Source organism: Schistocerca piceifrons, chromosome 2, assembly GCF_021461385.2.
Source record: "Schistocerca piceifrons isolate TAMUIC-IGC-003096 chromosome 2, iqSchPice1.1, whole genome shotgun sequence".
Taxonomy (NCBI): domain Eukaryota; kingdom Metazoa; phylum Arthropoda; class Insecta; order Orthoptera; family Acrididae; genus Schistocerca; species Schistocerca piceifrons.
In genome coordinates, this window is record NC_060139.1 from 292,689,711 (window position 1) to 292,713,283 (window position 23,573).

At 40.4% G+C, this 23,573-nt stretch overlaps 1 protein-coding gene across 1 annotated transcript in view; it reads right to left on the bottom strand.

The window, feature by feature from the left end:
* LOC124777808 (probable ubiquitin carboxyl-terminal hydrolase FAF-X) overlaps positions 1-23,573 on the bottom strand; it is a 301,616-nt gene that overhangs the window by 136,306 nt on the left and 141,737 nt on the right. The gene's annotated exons all lie outside the window — the stretch shown is intronic.

Consider the following 23,573-nt stretch of genomic DNA (forward strand, 5'->3'; position numbering starts at 1 on the left):
TAATATCTCCGCTCTGGTTTAATAAAAGGCATTTATATGAAAGTGCTTTCCACTTTTCAATACTACTGAGAATCAACAAGTAAGTACACTGCCTCAGAAAGCGCTACATCGAACATGAGGATGAGGAGGGTTATAGGACAAACTTGAGGCCCAGTTAGTTGGTCAGTTGCATGTTCCATGGAACTTAGTTATGACTATTACTAGGGGGTGGAAGGAGTTGTTTTTACAATTAATAAAATACCCCAGGGTATTTTTCTGTAGTCGAAGGAATTTCACTTGAAAACTCAACATTTCGTCCCCATCTGCAAAGGACATTGTCAATGAGGATTGTAGCTTTGCTGAATGTCTGATTCATACCCTCACTCGCTACAGAGTCAGTGTCAGTAGCGAGCCAGAGTGCGAATCTGACATTCAAAAAGCTACGATCCCCATTGAAAAAGCCTTCCACAGATGGGGACAAAAGTCAGGTTTTAAAGTGAAATTCCTTCAACCACGGCATAATACCTGAGAATATTTTATTAATTTTACAGGATTCATTTCTGCGATAAATGCATATTTTTTTAGTGAAAAATTTGTAAATGTGCTGCCACTTGCATGATTTCTTAACCTATGTTTCTGTGACTGGACTATGATCTTTGAAATATTTACAAAGTAACTTGACTAAAATAAAGGAAGCACACAGTTATTTACAACTTGTAGAATACCAAGACTGCAGTAATACTGGTTGAAGAACATGAAAGGGAAGGCAGTACATAATGGTTTAGACAGTATTGTATCCTATCACCAATGTTATTTACTCCATTCACTGAGCAAGCAATAAAGGAAATTGAGGAGAAATTTTGAACTATTATTCAGGAAGAGGACATAAAAAATTTCTAGGTTTGCTGATGGCACTGTAATTTTGTAAGTGAAGGCAAAGGACTCTGGGGAGCAACTGAATGGAATGGATAGTGTCGTGAAAAGAGATTATAAGATAAATACCAACAAACATAAAACAAGATTAATGGAATGTAGCTGAATTAAATCAGACGATGCCAAAAGACTTGAATTATGAAATGAGACACTAAAAGTAGTGTATTCGATTTACTTTTTGGGCAGCAAAATATGTTATGATGACTGAACTAGAGAGAATATAAAATGCGAACAGGAAAGAACAAGAATTGCATTTCTGAAAAAGATGAATTTGTAACGTTCAATATAAAGTGATGTGATCGCTTAGGTATTCTCTCCACGACAGATTAATGATGTACTTCTGGATGTACTGTAGAGCTACCGTTTCCATTTTTGCACAAGATTTCAACGACCAACTGAATTGTCTTTTTCAAGTGGTGCAAACTGCACTGTTGTAAGTACTCATCACGTGGAATTCAACCAACTGCAAATTGTCATCGGTCTCACACTGATGTTTATAGCCGATTGTGAGTTCAGTGGAAAACCAAATAAATGGGGAAAGGTATTTCAATTTAAAAATGGCTTGGGGGCCTGTTCCTCCACTTATTAAGATCTCACCAAATGTCACATCCAACAGAACTGGAAGAATCGGGGAGAAAGTGCCAGGAAGTCTTTTCTGAAGATGTTTGAAGGGTAGCCTTTTATAAAACTGGAATGTGGAGAACTAAGGAGTCAGGCAAGAAGAGAACAGTAGCTTTTGAAATGTGGTGCTACAGAAGAATGCTGAAGATTAGATAGGTAGCTCAGCTAACTAATGTGGATGTACCAATTTGAATTGGGGGAAGCATTTCGGGCACATCTGACTAAAAGAAGGGATCAGATGGCAACACACATTCTGAGGCATCAACAAACACTCAATTTAATAAGTGAGGTAATTGTGGTAGTAAACGTTGTAGAGGGGGACCCAGGCTTGAATACAGTATGAAGAAGACAATGTAGCTTGTTGCAGTAGTTATAAAGAGATGTTTATTGAAGACCCGAATCAAACAATTCTTCATATTGAGGAATACAACAATGATTGAGAATATTCTGTTTCATTTTTTTGGTTTACCCTCGTGTATTATTTCTAACGGTATGATCAGGCCTTTTGCAGTAGTGAATAAAATTTCAAGAAAATGTTATTTACATTTTCTAGTGTTGCAGTTACTCTACTAGGCTCAATTATAGTACTTTTATTGTTAGCAAAGAGAATTATTTCTGCTTCACTTGTATGTAACAACAACAAGAGTGGACTCAATACTGGTTCCCATGGTACACCTGAAGTGATCATTTCCCGGTCTGAAGATGCTGTTTCATTCTTTAAGTTAGACATGTTGAAAACCAGTTATTGGCAAGATTTATGATATCATAATGTCTGATCTTCTGTACAAGAATACTGAAATATCAGACTGAAATATTTGGTCATTTAAATTCTTTATTAACGTGTTTCATGAATTGAAAGAAAGTACATTCTGTGGAGAGACCTTTTTGAAATCCAAATTGAGACCGAAAATTTTATTTTGAGATGGGCAAGTTATGATTCTTGCAGCAAACATAATTGTTTTTCCTTTGTTTATTTCCCTGGTGATTCCTGAATCCATTATTGAAGAGATGGCTTCCTGCAGGAGCAACAGATAGGGGGCTGTAAAATATCTCTAAGATTCTTTGCTTAATAATGGTTCTAGAAGTTATGTAAATAGGCTTTCGCAGGATAATTTGCATTTATCTTCAAAAGCCACCAATTCAGGTTTTTCAACATTTCAGTGAGGTTCTCCCATGAGTTCAACAAACCCGTTACTATTTGTAGACCCTTCTTTGTCTACATTCAATGTCCCCTCATAGTCCTATTTGGTATGCCCCCATACACTTTAGCAACATTTTAAGATAATATGCACACATGGTTTATAAGGAGTCCCTTTGTAGAATGACTGCATTTCCCAATATTCTGCCAATGAATCAAAGCCTGCAACAGACTTCTTACATCTCAGCATATGTGAACATTCCATTTCATATCCGCACAAATAGTTATACCAAGGTGTTTTGTGTGAGTTAACTGATTGCAACTGTCAATCACCGATACTGTAGTTACATGATTACATTTTTTTCGTTTTTTGTACTGGGTAATTTTACATTTCTGTACGCTTAAACCACATTATCAATCTCTGCACCACTTTAAAATCTTATCCAGATCTGACAGAATGCTTCTGCAGTTTTCTCCAGCCAGTTTTTCATTATATATATTCCGCAAGAAGTCTGATGTCGGTATTAATATTGTCTGCTAGGTCATTAACATGCAGCATGTACAACAAAGATCCCAATGCAGTTCCCTGGGCCACACCTGATGGTATTTCTAGGTCTGTCGATGACTCGACAAACAACACAATATGCTGCATCCTCTCTTCCAAGAAATCCTCAACCCATTCACAAGTTTTGTTTGATACCCCTATTAAATGTACTTTCGTTAATAATCATAGGTGTGATAGTGACACAAATGATTTCTGGAAGCTAAGGAATACTGCTTGCTCCAGACAGCCATGATCCATAGTTTTCTGAATGGTATGTCAGAAAAGTGAAGTTGGATTTCACGTGATAATTGTTTCTGGAACCTGGATGGCATGGAGGAGGTCATTCTGTTTGTGATACCTCACTACTTTTTAGCTAAAAATGTAAAAATATGTTCTAAGATTCATCAATAGATGGATGTCAAACATATACTGGATAGTAATTTTGTGGATCATTCTGCTACCATTCTTGCAGACGGGTGCCACCTGTGCTTTCTGAACACAGTTTTTGTTCAAATTATCTGCAGTATATTATGGCTAAAATGGGAGTTAACTAAGCTGTAAATTATGTATAGAATCTGATACATATTCCAATCGGTCTTAGAGTGATTTTAGCCATTTCTCAATGCCACTTACACTGATAGCTATTTCATTCACGTTTGTAGTGATGCACCAGAAGTAAACAGAAGCAGTACATCTGTATCTTTCTTAGAAAAGGAACATCTGACAAAGGAGTTCAGGATTTGTCCAGGATTTCTTCTTTTGATCTGCAACCCTCAATTTCAAGTCACGTGACATTCAAGGGACTCTGTACACTAACTTTGGTCCCCATGACAGCCTTTACGTACGAACAAAATATCTTTGGGTTTTTTTGCATTATCTTTTGGTACGATTCAGCTATGGTAGTAATTGAGAACTCGTGCCTTGTCCTCTTAACAATGAAACACATTTTATTCAGTATCTATCTATCTATCTATCTACAGCTCTAAGCTTTGTTTTCACATGTGGTACAAGAGTAATAATGGCTGTTTCTGTAGAAGCTACTTTACAATGAGTGTATGCCGTGGAGGATCCTCTACCATAATAACCTGTTCTACTTGGTAAATACCTATCCAATGCATGGTGACATGCTAAAGCCTCAGATGTAAATGTTTTAAGTTCCTTTTTGAGACATGACACATTCGCATTTTTATCAATGTTACTCAACATGTAAATCTTCCTACTTGTTTTAGCTGTTCTTTGTACTTTTGTAAACATAGCTGCTACAAGTGCCTTAAGTTCAATTGCAACCAGTATCAACTGGACATCCTCAACGATGCCCCATGTATTTGCTGCCACTATATCTAACATATTTCCATCATGAGTGGGCTACCAAACTGTGAGTTCTGCATAGTTTTCCGCAAAGGCATTTAGTAATGATCAACGTGTTCCTGTTTGAGATCGATGTTGTAGAGCGTACATGCAATGTAGCTGGACTCCAATGCAGATATATAAGTACTGACATGTATGCAAGGGATTAATGTGGCATTCATTTCTGACGAGTGTGGCAAATGCAGAAACATGAACTATGGTGACATTATTACCAAATGCATCCAAACAGGACGAAAGTGCTGTTATTCTTTTCTTGGTTGCTGAAGGACAAACACAGATTGATATCCATCGAAAGAATAAACAATGTGTATGGGGACACATGTCTGTCTAAAACCACTGTTGTGGAAGGTGCACCAAGCAGTGCTGTTGCTTCACAATAACGTGCATCCCCATACCACAAATGTCAATGCAGAAGTTATGCCAACACAAGCGGGCCAACTCAAGCACCCACCCACTGTCCTAATCTTTCTCCACGCAATTATCATGCCTCTGGCCCCTTAAAAAAGAAATTGAAGGATCAACGATTCCTGTCTGGTGAGGATGTGGAGCAGGCAGTTATGGACTACTTCATGCAAGATAAGAGTCTTTTACCAGAACGGTATATTCAACCAGGTGTGTTTTGGAATGATTGCGTTAATCCTGTTCCAGGGATTATGTCTCTGTGGAAGACCCAGGTGCAAGACCTATCCAATCTACCTACCTAGTACTTCTCACAGGCTTTAGCCAACATCACAAACTATGAAAGCAGCCATGTCATAACGCACCACTTCCCCAGCTCCAACACTTGCCCATATGCCTAGCCCATACACTTGTCACCCTTCCTCTAGCATTCCTTGTCAACAAAGTGGCTGTCTCCCTTTGAGATGCCAGATACTCGCTGCCAATCTCTCTTCATGCCTCCTGCCCCCCCCCCCCCCCCCTCCACTTTTCTCACCTTGAAAGAACCCTCACCTGTCCTCACCCCAGTACAGTCCACCTACTGCAGCACAATCCCGGCATTGTGCATCAGGCTGACACTATGTAGGGGAGGTGTGTGTGTGTGTGTGTGTGTGTGTGTGTGTGTGTGTGGGCGCACGTGCTCGCACAAATGCATGTTCAAGAAAAGGTACAGTCTGAAAGCTAGCAAATTTTCTTTCTTTTTTTGTGTCCCTGTCAATTACTCAGTACATTTATATTTTACATATTATTTTTATTTCATCTTGTAGTGTCCACTGTTTGAACAAAAAATAATTTACATTAAATTAGCCTTGCTGTAATATGGACGAAACAAAATACTGCAACATAGGATCAGTATTTCTATGAGCTAAGTTCACTCTACATTTTCAATTTTTCAGTCTAGACCTGTTCGTTCTGAACTAGTGTTCAAAGGTTAATGAATTTAAAAACTACTTATGAACATGACACTGGAAAATCAATCTTTTGCAACAAAGATCAGCAGCAGATTCACAAGGTTCATAAATGTGATATTATTTGGTAAACACTAAACATTTGCTTGAAACAAAATATGTTAACACAAGCTGTACCCCACAGTCACAGTTGTGAATGCAAAAGCTGGCGGGTTTTTGCCATTCTTCCCTAATTCATATTGAATATGTCTGCTTGTCTGTATATGTGTGGATGGATGTGTGTGTGTTTGCGAGTGTATACTTGTCCTTTTTTCTCCTTAAGGTAAGTCTTTCCGCTCCCGGGATTGGAATGACTCCTTACCCTCTCCCTTAAAACCCACATCCTTTCGTCTTTCCCTCTCCTTCCCTCTTTCCTGACGAAGCAACCATTGGTTGCGAAAGCTAGAATTTTGCGTGTTTGTTTGTGTTTCTATCGACCTGCCAGTGCTTTCGTATGGTAAGTCACATTATATATATATATATATATAGTGTTTGCGTGAGTGTGTGTGAGCGCTTTTGTGTAAGTGTGCCTACTGCTGACAAAGGCCTTAATGGCCGAAAGCTATAATTGTGTCAATCTTTTTGATGTGCCTATCGTGACTCAGCAACTTCGCTATATGGTGAGTAGCAACTTTCCTTCTTTGGTATTGTGTTACATTCCATCCTGGATTTTCCATTGTTTGGTTTTTGCCTGGCGGCTTTTCTTCGATCCTAACGCTGTGCTGTTTTCCTTTGTAACTACATTCTTTTGCATCCGCTATACTCAATGTCCATCCTTCTTTCTTTTCTTTTCTGTGTTTCTCTTGTTGTCTTACGAACCGGTCTGCACATTCTACTTATGAACCACACTGTACCAACCGTCTCAGCCGTGCGCAACAGACAGCCTCAAGACTACGCTGATTGTTGGTGCAGCATCTTAGGTCCCACATTACTCCCACCAATATAATGAAGCCTATACCTTCAAACTGATCACGCTCCCAGTGTCAATTCCCATATTTTTGATTGTTATCTCCCGCACTTTTCCAGTGTAACACAATCTTACATCTCTAACTACAAACCTCTCCCCACCCCCCACACTTTCCCCGGTCTATCCCTGTTCGCACCCACTAAATCCACCTCATCCAGTCACATCTGCCGTCCCCCTTACACTTATCCACCCTCAAACCTGCTACTCACAGTGATATACTTATATTTATTATTGATTAGTTATTCTCCACTTTAATCCTTCTGACGTCTCGCCAATTTTAGTGAGTTTTGTCTTCCACTATCGTCGTCTTCCTCAGATTTTATCTCGTTTTTCTTCCCCTCGTGCATCCATTTCGTCCATTCCACATGTATTTGGGTGTATTTTTGCGTAATTTTTCGGACTTAATTCAACTTTCTTATGTAATTTTTGCACCACCATGGATGCTTGCTCCTTCCATCTGCATCAATACAGTAAAGTTTCCTAATCCCTAGCCAGATCCCAGTCCCACATACTGTTCCTGTGTTGTTGCTTGGCTCATGAAATCCCCCCTAATGGCCTTACCATCAAATTACCGATCTCTGGTTGCCACCCCTCCTTCCATAATGACCTCTACCTGTTCAGATTCCTCAAATCCTTAGCCCTCACCAATATAGTCCTGCAAAACCATACCAACTAAGCCCAATCCTCCTTGCAGTACCTTCTCTCCATGCACAAAATTCTCCTGCTATGTCATCTCAAATTCCTGGAACCCATAACACACATTGAAACTCTTGCCCTGCAGGAACTTGAGCAACATGCACAACGCCACCTCAAAAAGCTCTCCATCCTAGTCACTTCCTACCCCTGCCTCAGAGTACCACTGTCCACCACTTCTACAACAACCTCCAAACCTCCCCCACGCCCCCTCATAGCTGACAAACCCTGTCTCACAGACCTACTACACTTACCCCACCCTCCTAACCTCCCTCCCACCACAATACAGAACTTAAACAGACTCGCAACACATGTATGAACCTTTCCTCCAGAAGCCTTAGTGCCACAGAAATATCAGTCCTTTCCAGTGGCCTCATCTTTTGCCCCACTCCCAAATTCAATCATGCAGGATTTGTTAAAGACCTTCTCTCCTCCTCTCCCTCCCTACAGTGAAAACAGTTTTTCGCCACCAACCCAACCAATCAGACTCAACCAAAGACCAATATTGAACCTTGCCTAACTCAGTTCACTCCTCCATCCAACTGTGATCCACCCCCACTGCCTCCAAACCACCCCGTTAACTTTCCAGAATTTCTTAACCTCGAACCTTGCCTCACCATCATTCCCAAATCCCTCAGCATGCAAACTAACTTTACACCAGCAGAAAGAACTGCAGTCCACCATCTAAAAACTGATCCCGACCTTATAATCCTACCTGCTGACAAAGGCTCCACCACCATTGATTTGAACCGCAAGGCTTACGTGGCAGAAGGACTCCATCAGCTTTCAGATACTTCCACCTACAAACCATGCCACAGTGATCCCATCCCAGTAATCCAGCAGGATCTCCAGTCACTACTCAAATCCTTAGGCCCATCCCAGAACCTCTCCCCAGAGTCCATCTTTATACTTACCCCTACCACTCCCCGCACTCCCACCTTCTACATGCTTCCTAAAGTACATAAACCCAACCACCCACGATGCCCCATTGTGGATGGATACAGTGCCCCCACTGTGAGAATCTCTAGACCAACACCTTCAACCTAGACCAACACCTTCAACCTATTACCTGGAACCTATGCTCCTACATAAAAGATACCAACCATTTCCTCGACCGACTCTCCACAGTTCCTGTCCCTTTACCACACGTTGCCCTGCTCGTCACTATTGATGCCATCTCCCTGTACACTAACATTCCTAATTCCCATGGCCTTACTGCTATCGAACACTACCTTTCCAGACACCCTATGGATTCCAAACCAACAACCTCCTTCCTAGTCTCCATGACCAACTACATCCTCGAGCCACCTTCCTAGATGTTGACCTTCACCTCAGAGATGACTACATCAGTACCTCCATCCATATCAAACCTACTGACCAACAGGAATACCTCCACTTCGACAGCTGCCGCCAATTCCATACCAAGAAGTCCCTTCCATACAGCCTAGCCACTCGTGGTCATCGTATCTGCAGTGACGAGCAATCCCTCTCAAAATATACCGAGGGTCTCACCGAAGCCTTCACTGTAAGTCCCACAGTCCGGCAACAGAGGAGCATTCCCCTCATAACTTATTACCACCCACGACAGGAGCAACGGAATTACATTCTCTGCCAGGGTTTCGATTACCTCTCGTCGTGCCCTGAAATGATAAATGTCCTGCACACTATCCTTCCCACCCCTCCTACCGTGGTAATCTGTCATCCACCGAACCTACACAATATACTCATCCATCCTTACACAACCGCTGCTCCCAATCCCTTACCTCATGGATCATACCCATGTAATAGACCTAGATACAAGACCTGCCCCATACATCCTCCTACCACCACCTACTAGTCCAGTCATTAACATCACCTATCCCATCAAAGGCAGGGCTACCTGTGAAACCAGTCATGTGATTTACAACCTAAGCTGCAACCACTATGTAGGCATGACAACCAACAAGCTGTCACAACCAACAAGCTGTCTGTCTGCATGAATGGCCACCGACGAACTGTGGCCAAAAAACAAGTGGACCACCCTGTGGCTGAACACACTGCCAAACATGATATCCCTCATCTCAATGACTGCTTCACAGCCTTTGCCATTTGGATCCTTCCCACCAACACCAGCTTTTCTGAATTGCACAGGTGGGAGCTTTCCCTGCAATACATCCTATGTTCCCGTAACCCTCCTGGCCTCAACCTTCTTTAGTCACTGTCCTCACCCATCCAGCCCCCTCGCTGTTCCCATTCCAGCACTACACAGCTGTCATTTCACCGCCACACCGAGTCTTTTAATTTCTCTCCTTTCCACTACTTACCCCCTCCCCCCTCCGCACCTTCTCTCCTGCCCTCCATCTAAACTGCAACACTTCACTGTCTGCCACTCTCACCATACTTATCCCTCTCCCTCCCCGCCCCAGCCTCTGCCTTTTAACTTATCAATCAACAGAATTTTTAACATCCTATTATAGCACCACATCTCAAATGCTTCAATTCTCATTTTTTCCATATTTCTCACAGTCCATCATTCATTAGCATACAATGCTGTACTTTCTTAGAAATTTCTTCCTCAAATTAAGTCCAATGTTTGATATTAGTAGATTTCTTTCAACCTGATATTAGTAGATTTCTTTCAGCCAGGAATGCCATCTTTGCTTGTGCTAATCTGCCTTTTATGTCCTCTTTGCTTCATCCATGGTATGTTATTTTGCTTCCAAGGTAGCAGAATTCCTTAACTTCATCTACTTCGTGGTCCCAAATTTCAATATTTAGTTTATTGGTCATCTCATTGCTGCTACTCCCCATTCCTTTAGTCTTTCTGTAGTTTACTCTCAACCTATGTGCTTAGCTCAAGACTTCATTCTATTCACAAGTCCTGTAATTATTCTACATTTTCACTGATGATAGGAATGTCATCAATGAATCTTATCACTGATAGCCTTTGTTCCTGAATTTTAATCCCACTCTTGAATATTTCTTTCATTTCCAGACCAAAAGACTACAAGCCTGTCATACATCTTTTTTAATCCAAGTAGTTGGTTCTTGGTCTTACATTTCTACTGTTCCGTCTTGATTATTGTGCATATTGTGAATTATTGCTCTTCACTTATAGCTTACTCCTATTTTCTCAGAATTTCTGGTATCTCATCCCATTTTATACTGTTGGATATTTTTTTGAAGTCATCATAGCCTATGAATGGGTCTTGATTTTTCCTAAGTCATGCTTCTGTTACCAATCACAAGTCAGAACTACATCTCTTGTGCCCTCACCTTTCTGAAGACCAAACTGATCATCTAACAGATCCTCAATTTTTTTTCCATTCTTCAATGAATTATTCATGTCAGCAACTTGGGTGTGTGAGCTGTTAAGTTGATCACATATTAGTTCTCGCAGTTATCTGGTCTCACTATCTTTGAGATTAGGCAGATGACATTCTTCTGAAAGCCTGATGGTGCATCTCCAGATTAATACATTCTATTCTACACACACACACACACACACACACACACACACACACACACACTCACTCTCTCTCTCTCTCTCTCTCTCTCTCTCTCTCTCAAATATTCACTTGACTGCCACTTCCCCCTATGATTTCAGAAATTCTAAAGGAATGTTATGCATCTGCTCTGCCTCATTTGATCCCAAGTCCTGCAAAGTGCTATTAACTGACTGCAAAACTGGATCCTCATGTCTTTCATATCACCTAACATTTCTTCCTTAATCACATAACCAGACACATTCTCCTACTCATACAGGCCTTCTTGCACTCTTCTACTTATTACTTTCTCCTCTGTGCGTAACAGTGGAATTCTGACAGCACTCAATGTTGATGCCCTTGCTTCGAACACTGAACCTCTAGTGCAGTATTTATAGCCTCAGAAAACATCAAACACATCTTAACATTCCTCAGAACTTCAGTATTCGACTTCTTTGTCACTGAGTCTTTCGGATGAGTCCCCTATACTTCAGTCTACTATTTATTTCAGTTTACTATTTATCATTAATAAACTGTGATCCGAGTCCACTGCTACTGGATATGCTTCATAATCCAACGTCTGATTTTTGAAAATCTGTCCAACTTGATGCAATACAACTGGTTTTGTTTTGTTTTAGGGCACAAAAACAACTAGAGTCATAAGTGCCCATGTCAGAACTGTAGAACATGAATACAAAGAGAGGAGTTAAAAACAACTACGTGTTAATCCCAAATGATGGAAGAGAAGAAAGCTAAAATCCGGGATGTGGAAAGAGTGTATAAAATACGCCACTGAGAAACGGAGGTCCTGAACTAAAAATTAAATGTCCTTCGCCATATTTCTACAATGGATAAAAGCACAGTAGACAGTCCGTTTGCTAAAAAGGCCGATAATTAAGACGGCAAACACAAATGAGAATGTAATGGGGGTAAAAAAGGACATTCCGTTAGGAATGGCGGACCGTGAAAGCTCGAGTGCAATGGGCACAAAGTTGTGGGGGAACACCTGTTAACAAATGGTGATGGTCAAAAAGACAGTGCCCAATATGTGACCTAGCTAGAATGATATCCTCATGGTGGGAGAGCTGAGAGGAGGTCGTCCAAGTCACTTGGAGAGGCTTAATAACCTGGGGCTTGTTCCCATGAAGGGAGGACCAGTGGTGATGCCAATGTGACATCACCTGCTGACAGATTGCAATAAAGAGTTCATCGGAGGGAATGTAAGAACTAGCGGGCTGAGGTATGAGGACTGCAGCTTATGCAGCAGCGTCAGCGGCCTCGTTTCCTTTCAGGCAGGAACCTATATAAACATCACAATGGGCTCCATAAAGAGTGAGCAAGTGACAACTTTCCTAGATCCGTTGCACTAAGGAATGGGCAGTGTGAAACATACAGAGACTTTGAAGAGTACTGAGAGAGTCGGAGCAGAAGACATAATTGAAAAGCCTGGGCCACCAGATGTACTGTGTGGCCTGATACAGGGCGAAGAGACCTGGTGTAAACACTGAGAAGTATCCCAGAAGCTAATACCGAAAAACATGGGTGCCAACGACAAAGGCACACACGACACCACGGTCAGTCCGAGAGCCTTCAGTGTACGGAAAGGTAGTGTCACAAAGTTCCATGCAAAGGTACTGTTACGAAGTTCCATGCGAAGCTTGTGAAACTTATGGCGACGGAGCAAGGCTGGAGTAGTGTCCTTAGTTAGTGAATGAATGCCAAGGTGAACAGGACTGCCACACGAAGCCAAGGTGGTGAATGGTTCACACCCAACAGGTAAATGGCAGCTAGCATAAAGTGAAACTGCCAGAGCAAGAGCCAAAAGTGAACACCAGGAGGTAACAAACAGAGAAGAGGGACGTGCCGCATACTGGTGGTCAAAGGAGTCATTGAAGGAGGAGGCACAGGATGGGTGGCCAAGCGCAGCAGACAAACAGCATGCATATCTGCTGAGGAGAAAGTCACGGCGGTAGGACAGCGGTAGTTTGGCAGCTTCTGTGTACAGACTCTCAACCGGGCTAATGTAAAAGGTGCCAGTGGCAAAATAATGCCACAATGGTGGATAGTATTGAGATGGCGTAAGGAGGATAGACGTGCAGATGCGTAAACAAAACACCATAGTTTAGTTTCGAATGGACGAGGGACTGGTACAAACGAGGAAGGGTGGTTCAATCTTCTTTCCAGGAAGTACCACTGAGGAAAAAAAGGACACTGAGGGACCGTGTACAGCAGGCTGCTAGGTAAGACATGTGGAAGGACCAGGAAAGTTTCCTATCGAGCACAAGTCGCAGAAATGTTGTAGTTTCAACAAATGGAAGAGCAACAGGCCCAATATGTAAAGATGGTGGAAGAAACCAACTGCACCATCATAAATTCGTACAAACTGTTTGTCAGTGGAAAAACGAAAGCCAATGTCAATGCTCCGCGAGTAAAGATGATTGAGACATCGCTGAAGAATTCACTCAATGAGACAAGTCCATGGAGAGCTGTAATAGAATGCAAAATTGTTGACGAAAAGGGAGCCGGAAATGCCTGGCGGGAGAAAGGGCATTACAGGGTTAATGGTGATAGCAAAGAGGATGACACTCAGGGTGGAACTCTGAAGCACACAGTTTTCCTGGATAAAGGTGTGCGACAAGGTAGAACCCTCACGTACCTTGCAAACTTGGACTTTTAAAAATTCCTGAAGGAAACGGAGTGTGCAGCCATGGAAGCCCCGCGTTTAGAGCATTTGTAGTAGGCTTTCTCCAAATCAAAAAACATGGCCACAGTCTGGAATTTCTGCAGAAAACCACTCATGACATGGGTGGAAAAAGTGACGAGATGGTAAACGGCATAATGGTGCGCTCGAAATCTGCACTGTGCAGTGGTTAGTAAACTGCGAGATTCGAGCCACCATACCAGCTGGGCATGAATCATATGTTCCATCACCTGGTGAGAGAAATGGGGCGGTAGCTAGAGGGAAGGTGTTTGTCCTTAGCAGGCTTGGGTATTAGTATGACAGTGGCTTCACACCAGCATCTGGGAAACACGACCTCTGCCAAGATGCGGTTGTACGTATGAAGCAGAAAGTGCTTGCCCACAAGAGAAAGGTGCTGCAACATCTGAATGTGAACATCATCTGGCCATGGGGCAGAGGATCGGGATAAAGTGAGAGCATGATCTAGCTCCCTCATAGTAAAGGCAGCATTGCAGCATTCAAGATTCTGAACAGAGAACAGTATCGCCCAAGCCTCCTTCACCTATTTCTGATGCAGGAAGGCAGGGTGATAGGGTGGTAGTGGGAGGAGCTCGTAATCTCCACAAAATGGCAGCCCAAGTTGTTGGAGATAGTAATAGGGTCCACTATGACATCATCTGCTACTGTCAGGCCGGAAACTGGGGAATATGTTGTGGTCCCAGACAGCTGTGGAGTTTGGCCCACATAACAGAAGAGGGAGTAGAATTGTTAAAACAACCAGTAAACGAAATCCAGCTACCTTATGTGGCATACCAAAGAACATGACAACACTGTGCACGCAACTGTTTATCATGAATGAATTTTGCCATCATGGGATGAAAGCAAATAATGCAAAGTCTCCACACGTGGATTGCATCATGGCATGTCTCAGTCCACCAAGGGACTGGGGCACGGTGTGGTAAAGAGGAAGGGCAAGGAATGAAACGAACTACAGTGGTAATGGTAACGTTTGTAAGGTATTCTACCTGGTCATCACCAGCTGCAGAAATGTTTTTCATCGAAGATTATGAGGGAGGGTAAAGCCTCCAGTTGGCCTTAGTAAGCTGTCCTTTGGGTGTTCATGGAAGTGGGGTATGAGTCAGCAAATGGAGAGCACATGGCACATGGGAACTGGTCGCTCGAGTGTCTGTGAGAACGGACCACTCGAGATGATGGGCAAGCTGGGCAGTGCAGAAGGATAGGTCCAAATGGGAATAGGTGTGCATGGAGCCCAAAAGGGATCATGGGTGCTACTGTGTTAAGGCAGAGGAGGCTGAGTTGATTGAGAAGGTCAGCCATGAGTGTGCCTCTCTGACAGGTTCTGGGACAGCCCCATCGGAAATGGTGTGCATTAAAGTCACCATGCAGCAAAAAGGTGTGAGGAAGCTGCCCAATTAACTGGAGGAAGTCTGTCCTGGTGACATCGAATGACAGATGTAAATGGTACAAAGGGAAGAGGTCAAGTGAGAAAGGAAAAGGTGAACTGCAACAGCTTGAAGGTGGGTATTCAGGGAGATGGGTTGACTATGAACTGGCCATATCCTTCACGGAGTGAGATGCAGAAAGAACAGTACTGTAAGTGCCAGATGGTAGAACGCAGGGTTTGCGACTAGACAATAACTTCTAAGAGACAGGGTTCGCGACAAGACAATAACTTCCAAGAGACAGGGTTCGTGACAAGACAATAACTTGTGAATGACTCTCCTGGACACCTGCTCTTTGAGATACACGTGACAATCTCGAGAGGAGGTAGCATGGCCACTATTGCAGTTGATACAGAGGGGAGGAGGAGGTGGACAATCACTCTCATGAGTATCCCAACTACAGGTTACACATTTGCCTGGGTGTCGACAGGACATTTGAGTGTGGTTGAAACGATGACACTGGTGGCAGCACATCGGGTTCGGAATGTACAGTCAGATTGTGATAACTTCATAGCCTGCTTTGATCTTTGACAGAAGCACCACTCCATCAAAAGTGAGAAAAAAGTGCATTTGGGCACTAAGGATGCATCTACCTTTTTCATCACCCGGTGGACTGCAATGTCACCCTGATCAGAGAGGTACGTTAAGATTGCTGCCTCTGTCAGGCCATCGAGCACCCTAATGTAAATAACACTGTGGGAAGAATTCAGAGTTCTATGGAACTTGACACAAACAGGCTAGCCATGGAGAAGAGAAGTGGTAAGCAGTAGTTTTGCTTGAGAATCTGAAGTAGTCTCCAAAAGCAAAGTGCCATTGTATAAATGAGAGCAGGATTTCACAGGGCTGGCAATTGCATCATACGTTTCTGAATAAGAAACATTTACTGTCACAAAGGACTGACTGTCTTCAGTCAGTGAAACTAAGAGGAACCGTGGTGTAGCTGGGAGGGTCTGAGTCGGAGGCTTCATTCTGTTTACACCTGGTAGACACTGACTGTGAATATATTGATTGGCTCAGTGCGAGAAAACCCCCATGATTGCCAGCGTCCCCAATGATGCACTCATTCCAACTGGGGGCCACCCTCAGAGGGGGGCTCACCCCCTTATATGACTGTTCACACCTCAGGTCACACCTCTTGAACATCTGACAGGGGGATCAATCAGCAAATTTGGGAAAGTAGCAGCTCTGGCAATTGCCCCTCCCTGTGCCTGGCCTGTACCGGGGACATGTGCAAACCCTACCTGCCAAGCCAGGGCTGGGAATTATGCGTTACCCAGTCATCTGTCACGTGTCGGGCGTGCGGGCCGGCCTTCAGAAGTGCAAAGGGAAGAAGAAGACGAAGAAGAAGAACCTCAAACACCGAAGTGAAGTAAGGATAGAAGGTGAACGAAGAAAGAAAAAAAGGAACGAAAAACAGTGGTGAGACTGTTCTGATGTCAGCCACCGAAAATACAGAACAAATTCTGAAACTCACCCCAGTCAGGTTCTCCAAGAGAGGGGAAAGCGAACAGCAAGAGGATAGACATGCAGCACAGGAGGGAAAAGATGCTGCAATAGCTGGGGACCCATTTTAGCCAAGCACAAACCCGCCAAAGAGCGGCAAGCCCCCTGGAGGTGCAATACAACTGGAATCGTCCTGTACAACCAGGCCTTCACCAAGTAAGGCACCCACTGGGATTTTTGAACAATGTATTCGATAGTACTAGATGAAGTTTACTGTAGAAATCAGTCATTTTCCTCTCTCATTCCTAATATACAGCCCATAACTCTTTCTTCTATTCTATCCTCAACTATAGCCGCCATCATGAAAGTAGATGGCTCAAGGTTGCCGTCTCGCTCCACTCTGCCTCTGAAACTGCTGTGTTGCCATGTCAAGTACTGGCTGGACTGTCATCACAGTTTGCTACATCTATGTGTGTGGTTTCGTTTTGTTCTTTAAATTCACTATGGGTGACATTGAAGAGAATGCTCTGTGCATGTGACAGTTGCTAGTTCATGTCGTCTTGGTGTATACTGGGAATAAATGGGCATTAGGTATTACTTACCTTGTTTGTTTTCTACTGTCATAAAATATTTCAAAAAATTTGTTCATAATGAGGAAACTATAAGGAACACTACTTTGCTCAAGCATAAAAATTGCTGGTAGAAGCATGTAGCATTACTGACAAAACTGTGCAATGTGTTAACGTCAACGTGGCTTCTTTTAGAGGCTGTAGATGTAAGTGCCGTCTTCCACTCACCACATAAACGATATAAATGGGAAATTAGGTTTACTCAAGTGGACAATTTTAATAAAGAACTGTATTAGATTACAACAATAGAGGATAGTAGCCATCGGCCACGTAAGTTCTTGCCTAGCTACAATACAAAATTGAGTATGAAGGATCCGAAACGTACATTGTTCTCCTCCTAAGTGACACTGGTTTTTAAGCCCAGAAAATGCGACAACAGATGCAAATTTCCAATGGAATGAAAGGATATTGCTATTTCGAGAGCTATATTTTTGCGACTACACATTTGTTGCATACACACGACAACAGGCCTGTGATTTATGTTGAGAATAATTGGATTTCACAAAACCATAAGAAAAAATATACTGGCAAAACTACAAGAGAAAAAGTGGTCCAAAATTATCTACAGATACTTTTGTATAGTGAATATCAGTGTTTCGGGTGATAAGTGTAGTGATGACTAGTCTCTAAGGACTGCGAATATGATCCCTTCAGACAAGAGAATAGTTTTGGTCTTTTTAGACCGAGGCAGCAAGTTCTTGCATGCTGATGCTGCCACTTACAGTGTATCTTGCACGTACATCTCATTCAAAAGTGAAATAATACAGTAATGATGTCTCAGGTGTTATAAATTAATTTTGCAATTTTCTTAACAATTTTCTCATGGGAAGTTTCTACAAGGTCCAACAGAACTCAACTTCATCAGTGCTGACATTTTTTGTTAAACAGGTGAGAATTTCACATTTATTACGGTTAGTTTTCATCTTGGAAAATATGTATAACATACGTAAATGGGTCATTCTCAAAAATCGGGCATATTTGGGTCCCAGGTCATAATGTGCTTTATTTAAATACATTTAAGATTTGTTTCAAGTATCTTGAATTTAGTTTAAAACTATATTAAATCATTAAATTACTTTTGTCAATAAAATTATTCAATTTTGTTAAAAATTTGAGTAACAGTGTGTGAGATCTCACTTCTATTACTCATTCCCTACACCTATCTGGATTACATTAAGTTAAAATTGTACAACACATTATAAAGGGTTTCAATTTTTAATCAGTTTAACAATTAGAAAATTTATTAACAATAAGACATTACTGTATTTTTTAGTTACTACCATTTTTAAAGTTCTTTAGAAATTGTTCAAAACCAGTCCCATGATACAGCCTCACCTCCGTAAATAAGAGTTATTAGTTCAATAAATGTCTCATACAGTGCTCTAGTAGCTTTCTTCTTTATGTAAGGGGAACTGCAAGCAACCGTCTTTATTCTTAGAGAGTTATCGTGTGGCTTTTGTGAGTGCAGAGTTTGAGTTAAATTATTACAGTGCCAAGAAGAAATATCACCATTAATGGTCATCAGCTCCATTACTCTGTTTTGGGTAAGTTTTAATCATTTATAACTGCTATTTTTATCAACTGATTATATGTTAATTGTAAATTAACACTAAGGAGATAAGAAAGCCTAACCTCAAAAGAATCAGCTGAATATCTAATTTTGTGAATGTTTCTTAACTCTGTTACTCTCACCAACATGAAAATTTATCTTCGCAGAGGTGAGAATATAGTAACAGAATGTCGATTAATGATTAAATGATAATACAAACTCTCTTATTTAACAAATTAGGAAAGTTATGTCCTTATATAAGTGCAAAATTTATCTTTTAGCTAGGCAATGACTTTTTAAAGATGGCTTAGGCACTAACTTACGATTTTCAAAATATTAAAAGGTTAGCCTCATGCATCAAAATGATCCTATTTTATTGACTTTTTAAATACCAAAATGATCATATTTTATTTACTTTTTAAAAATTATTGATGGAATTATGTAGCCTATATATGCTCACTGAGGAGGTTTATATCAACATTTCATATAATAGCTTAATGTTTTTTAGTTTTTAAAGCTGTTAGCTGTTCTCACAACCTTGCTTTGGGCTAATGCCTGATATTTTTAGTACATGTTTGGTTTCCCTGAAAAAGAGTATGCCTCATGTAGAATGATGTGGAATCGTGATAGTTTTAAATCTGCCAAACATAAATAACTGAGGACAGTACTAATTTGATGATTTGAAAAATTATATTATTTTGGCTTGATTTACACTATTTGTATCTTGATTAATTCGTATTGTAGTAGTACAAACAATAAATAATGATTCACTTTATGTTTCAATGACAATTATAAATCTCCAACTCACCAAGTATTTTGATATTTTAGGCAGTTCTCACATCCATTACTACTAAGCTCACCTCCATTACTATGCTGAATATTATTTTTAGTTTTTTTCAGAAAATACTGTCTTTTTGGAATCACTATCGGAGTGTGCTAACATAAAAATACATAACAATTAATTATTTTCAGTTTTTTTAAATACTTTTTTTTCAAAATATGCCTGATTTTTGAGAATGATCTATATAAACTCTGAGAATGTTCATATATTTTTTTCAATCCAAATACACTATTTTCTTGTTGCGTAATGGCACAATTTTTTTTTTTTGGAAAGTACTTCATTGTATTTTAGACTATGAATAGAGATGTAGGACTCTTTCAGTAACTGGCAATGCCACAAGATGATGACTTCGATCCACCTATTTTCAAGACGACCTCTATACCACATTCCAAATCTTCATGCTTTAATTATCATCCCCTTTTACATACTGAACTACCCATTCAATATCCTTATATACATTCTCTCTCTTATCATAATCTGCTTGTGATGTTGGCATGTATAGCTGACTTATTGTTGCTGATACTGGTTTGCTGTCAATTGTGGTGAAAGCAACATTAAAACTGAACTGTTCATGGTAAGACACTCCCTACATTACTTTCTGATTCATAATGAATCCTACTGCTTTTATACAATTTTCTGCTGCTGCTGATATTATGCTATATTCATCTGACCAGAAATCTTTTTGCTGACCACCTCTACAGCTAGAGTAAGCCTTTGCATTTTGTAGCTTACCTAACACATTCAAGCATTTGAAATTATATACTCCAATTTTTAGTGTGTTATATTTTTGTTGGTTATATAGCCATCCATAAAACCTCAAATACTTCTGACGAAAAAAATTTCTCCATCAGAAATCTGCCCCTGAGGCTTGTTGGAACAACTATATCTACACCTTCTATGTGAGAAAAAAGAAGCTGTGTAACATATAAAATCTGTTATTCAGATAGCAGTTTAAACTACGCATGTGATTGTCCATGCTGGCACTGCTATCTATAAATCATTATAACGCACCATTTCATTTCATGAATTGCTATCGCAGGCTATGCTACTGGTATCTGGAAACAGCACTTTGGATTGGAGTGCTACAGGATAATACTGTGACAAATAAAAAAGACCATATTCCTGAGGTTCACCTGCGCCTTTGTACTAGACCTGTTGTGGCTTTACAAGTGATTCTTGGAATATGTCAGCTTGATATCATGGTAAATTGTAAAATAATAATAATAATAATAATAATAATAATAATAATAATGGTTTATTTGTCCATAATAACTTTTACAGTCGTGGATGACTTCATACTGTTTGGGGCGTGAGCTATGTGATAGATGATAAAATATCACAAGAGCTCATATGAATGTAAAACAAATATATGCCAGACTTTTTTTTTTTTTAATAAGCTTATTTATGCTCCAGAATTTTTTTTACGCATGAATTTATTTTTCTGCATAGTCTCCTGAACAGGAAACATACTATTCCCAGTGGACAGGCAGTTTCTTGATTCCATTTTTGTAAATTGAACATGCTTGTGACAGCAGCCAGTTGTGCATTAACACTTCAACAGGTATGTTGATGATTTTCACTTATGGACCGTCTGACAGCAACTGAATAAAACACAAATTTAGTGCCATACGCGTTTCGCCTTTATTTTCTGCAAGGCATCATCAGTGGCCTGTAATATGTACATATGTTAGCTATTTTATTTACATTTTTGTCACTGTGCCTATAGGTTATAAACAGTTCTGGTGGTTGGTATTTCCTATTAAGTAGTAATGTTTTGAACTGTACTTATAGGTTGCGTAGACAGTTTCTTACATATTACGCTCCTGTTGCATTTTTGGTCTTGTTCTTCTTCCTATGAGCGCCAATTTGCTGCTTTTTTCTGCATTCCACAGCACTATGCACTGAATGCTTTTTTTAATGCAATGTTTTGGTTTCTGTTGCCGACTGTCAAATGTTTTTGCCAAAGATCGAATATTACTGCCAAACTTATGAGTTTAACTATCGAAGTATCTGTGGTCTGTTCGTGTATGCATTTGTGTGTGCGCTTGTGTGTGTGTGTGTGTGTGTGTGTGTGTGTGTGTGTGTGTGTGTTTTTTGGTGTCATTTTATTTTATTGTATTTAATTATTTATTTTTGTTTATGTCCTGTGTATGTGTGTGTGTGTGTGTGTGTGTGTGTGTGTGTTTTGGTGTGATATAATATATATATATATATATATATATATATATATATATATATATAATTTTTTTTTTTTTTTTTTTTTTTTTTTTTTTTTTTTTTTTTTTTTTTTTTTTTTTTTTGGAGGGGGGGGGGCCTCTGTGTGTGTGTGTGTGTGTGTGTGTGTGTGTGTGTGTGTGTGTGTGTGTGTGTGTGTGTGTGTGTTATATACTTTTTTTATGTTATCATTTCCTTTATTAAGTGTAGTAAGGAGCCTGTGCTGATGTGTGTTTGTTCATTTATCACATGTTTGTTTTCTGCTATGGCTTTCTGGATGTGGAAGTTTTCTTGCATTTGTATAAGATGTTTGTCATGGTTGCTTATTCTCATTATTTTCATTTCTTGTTCCATGTTTGTAGGATGATGGTTGTAGTGTTTTAAATGCTCTGCAAATGTGGAATGGTTTGTTTCATACTTCCAACATCTGATATGTTCTTTGTATCTTGTTTCAAAATTCCTGCATGTCATGCCTATGTATACTGCATCACAACTTTGACATTCAAGTTTATATATTCCTGATTGTTGGAATTTGTCCCTCTTGGTAGCTGGCTGGCTTAGGTGTGATTGAAGGGTTTGCCCAGGCTTATATGCTATTTTGAAGCCCTGTCTCTTTAGGATGTTTGCAACTCTGTGTGTTAGTTTATGTGTGTAGGTCATGGTGTACCATCTGGTTCTTTTCTGTGTGGTGTTGTCATTGTGTGTGTTTGTTGAGTGTGTTTGTAAGTTTTCAGCTTGTGAGTTCTTTTGTATTGTGGAAATGTTGTGTTTGTTTTTTATTTGTGTTTTTATTTTTTGATTGAGCCTGTGTACCACATGTGTGTCATACCCGTTGTTCCTAGCTATTTGTATGATCGTGTTCATTTCTTGTTCATAGTTTCTCTTACTGAGTGGGATTCTGTTTAATATATGTAACATGTGTCTTAGTGCTGCAAATTTCTGGCTTTGGGGGTGGTTGGATGTGGAATGTATTATTGTGTCCGTGGCTGTTGGTTTTCTAAAGATGTTAAATGTATGTTTTCCATTTTCTTTTTTAATTGTCAAATCTGCGTCCTTTGAGTGCTTCCTATAGTGGTCCAAACAAATGAAAACCGCAGGACAGTAAGTCCAGACTGTAGCGAGGATGTTCTAGTGTTGTCCAGAATAATTCTTGAATTTTTTGTTGAGTTCGGGCAGTGGTGTAGAGAGTGTTGTCATAAAGCATGATCAAATCCTGAACTGGAAATGCAAGCCTTCTGTGCACCTTTTTTTGGTCCAGAGGTTGGCAATAGTATGCAGCATTCACAGTACAACATTTGTGGAGAAAATCTATGAGAAGAATTCTTTAAAAAACAAAAAAGACTGTTGCAAGAACAATCTCTGCGAAGAGGGAGTTTCTGGCTCTGATGGGTGCACATTCATCCTTTCTACATCATTCCATGCTGCTTTTCCGTGCTTACAAGGTTTAATGGTACACCACGTTTCATCATAGGTCACAATCTGGTGCAAAAAAGTTCCCCTTCAACTTGGTTGTTTGTCAGTAGCTATTTGTGCCAAGCTGTAAGAAGAGGAGGCACTCGCCTTGCAGACATTTTCTGAAATCTAAGATCATCAGTAATGATTGTCTGAGCACTAATGTAGCTTATGCCAATCTCGGTAGCAATTTAAGAAACTTCATCATCA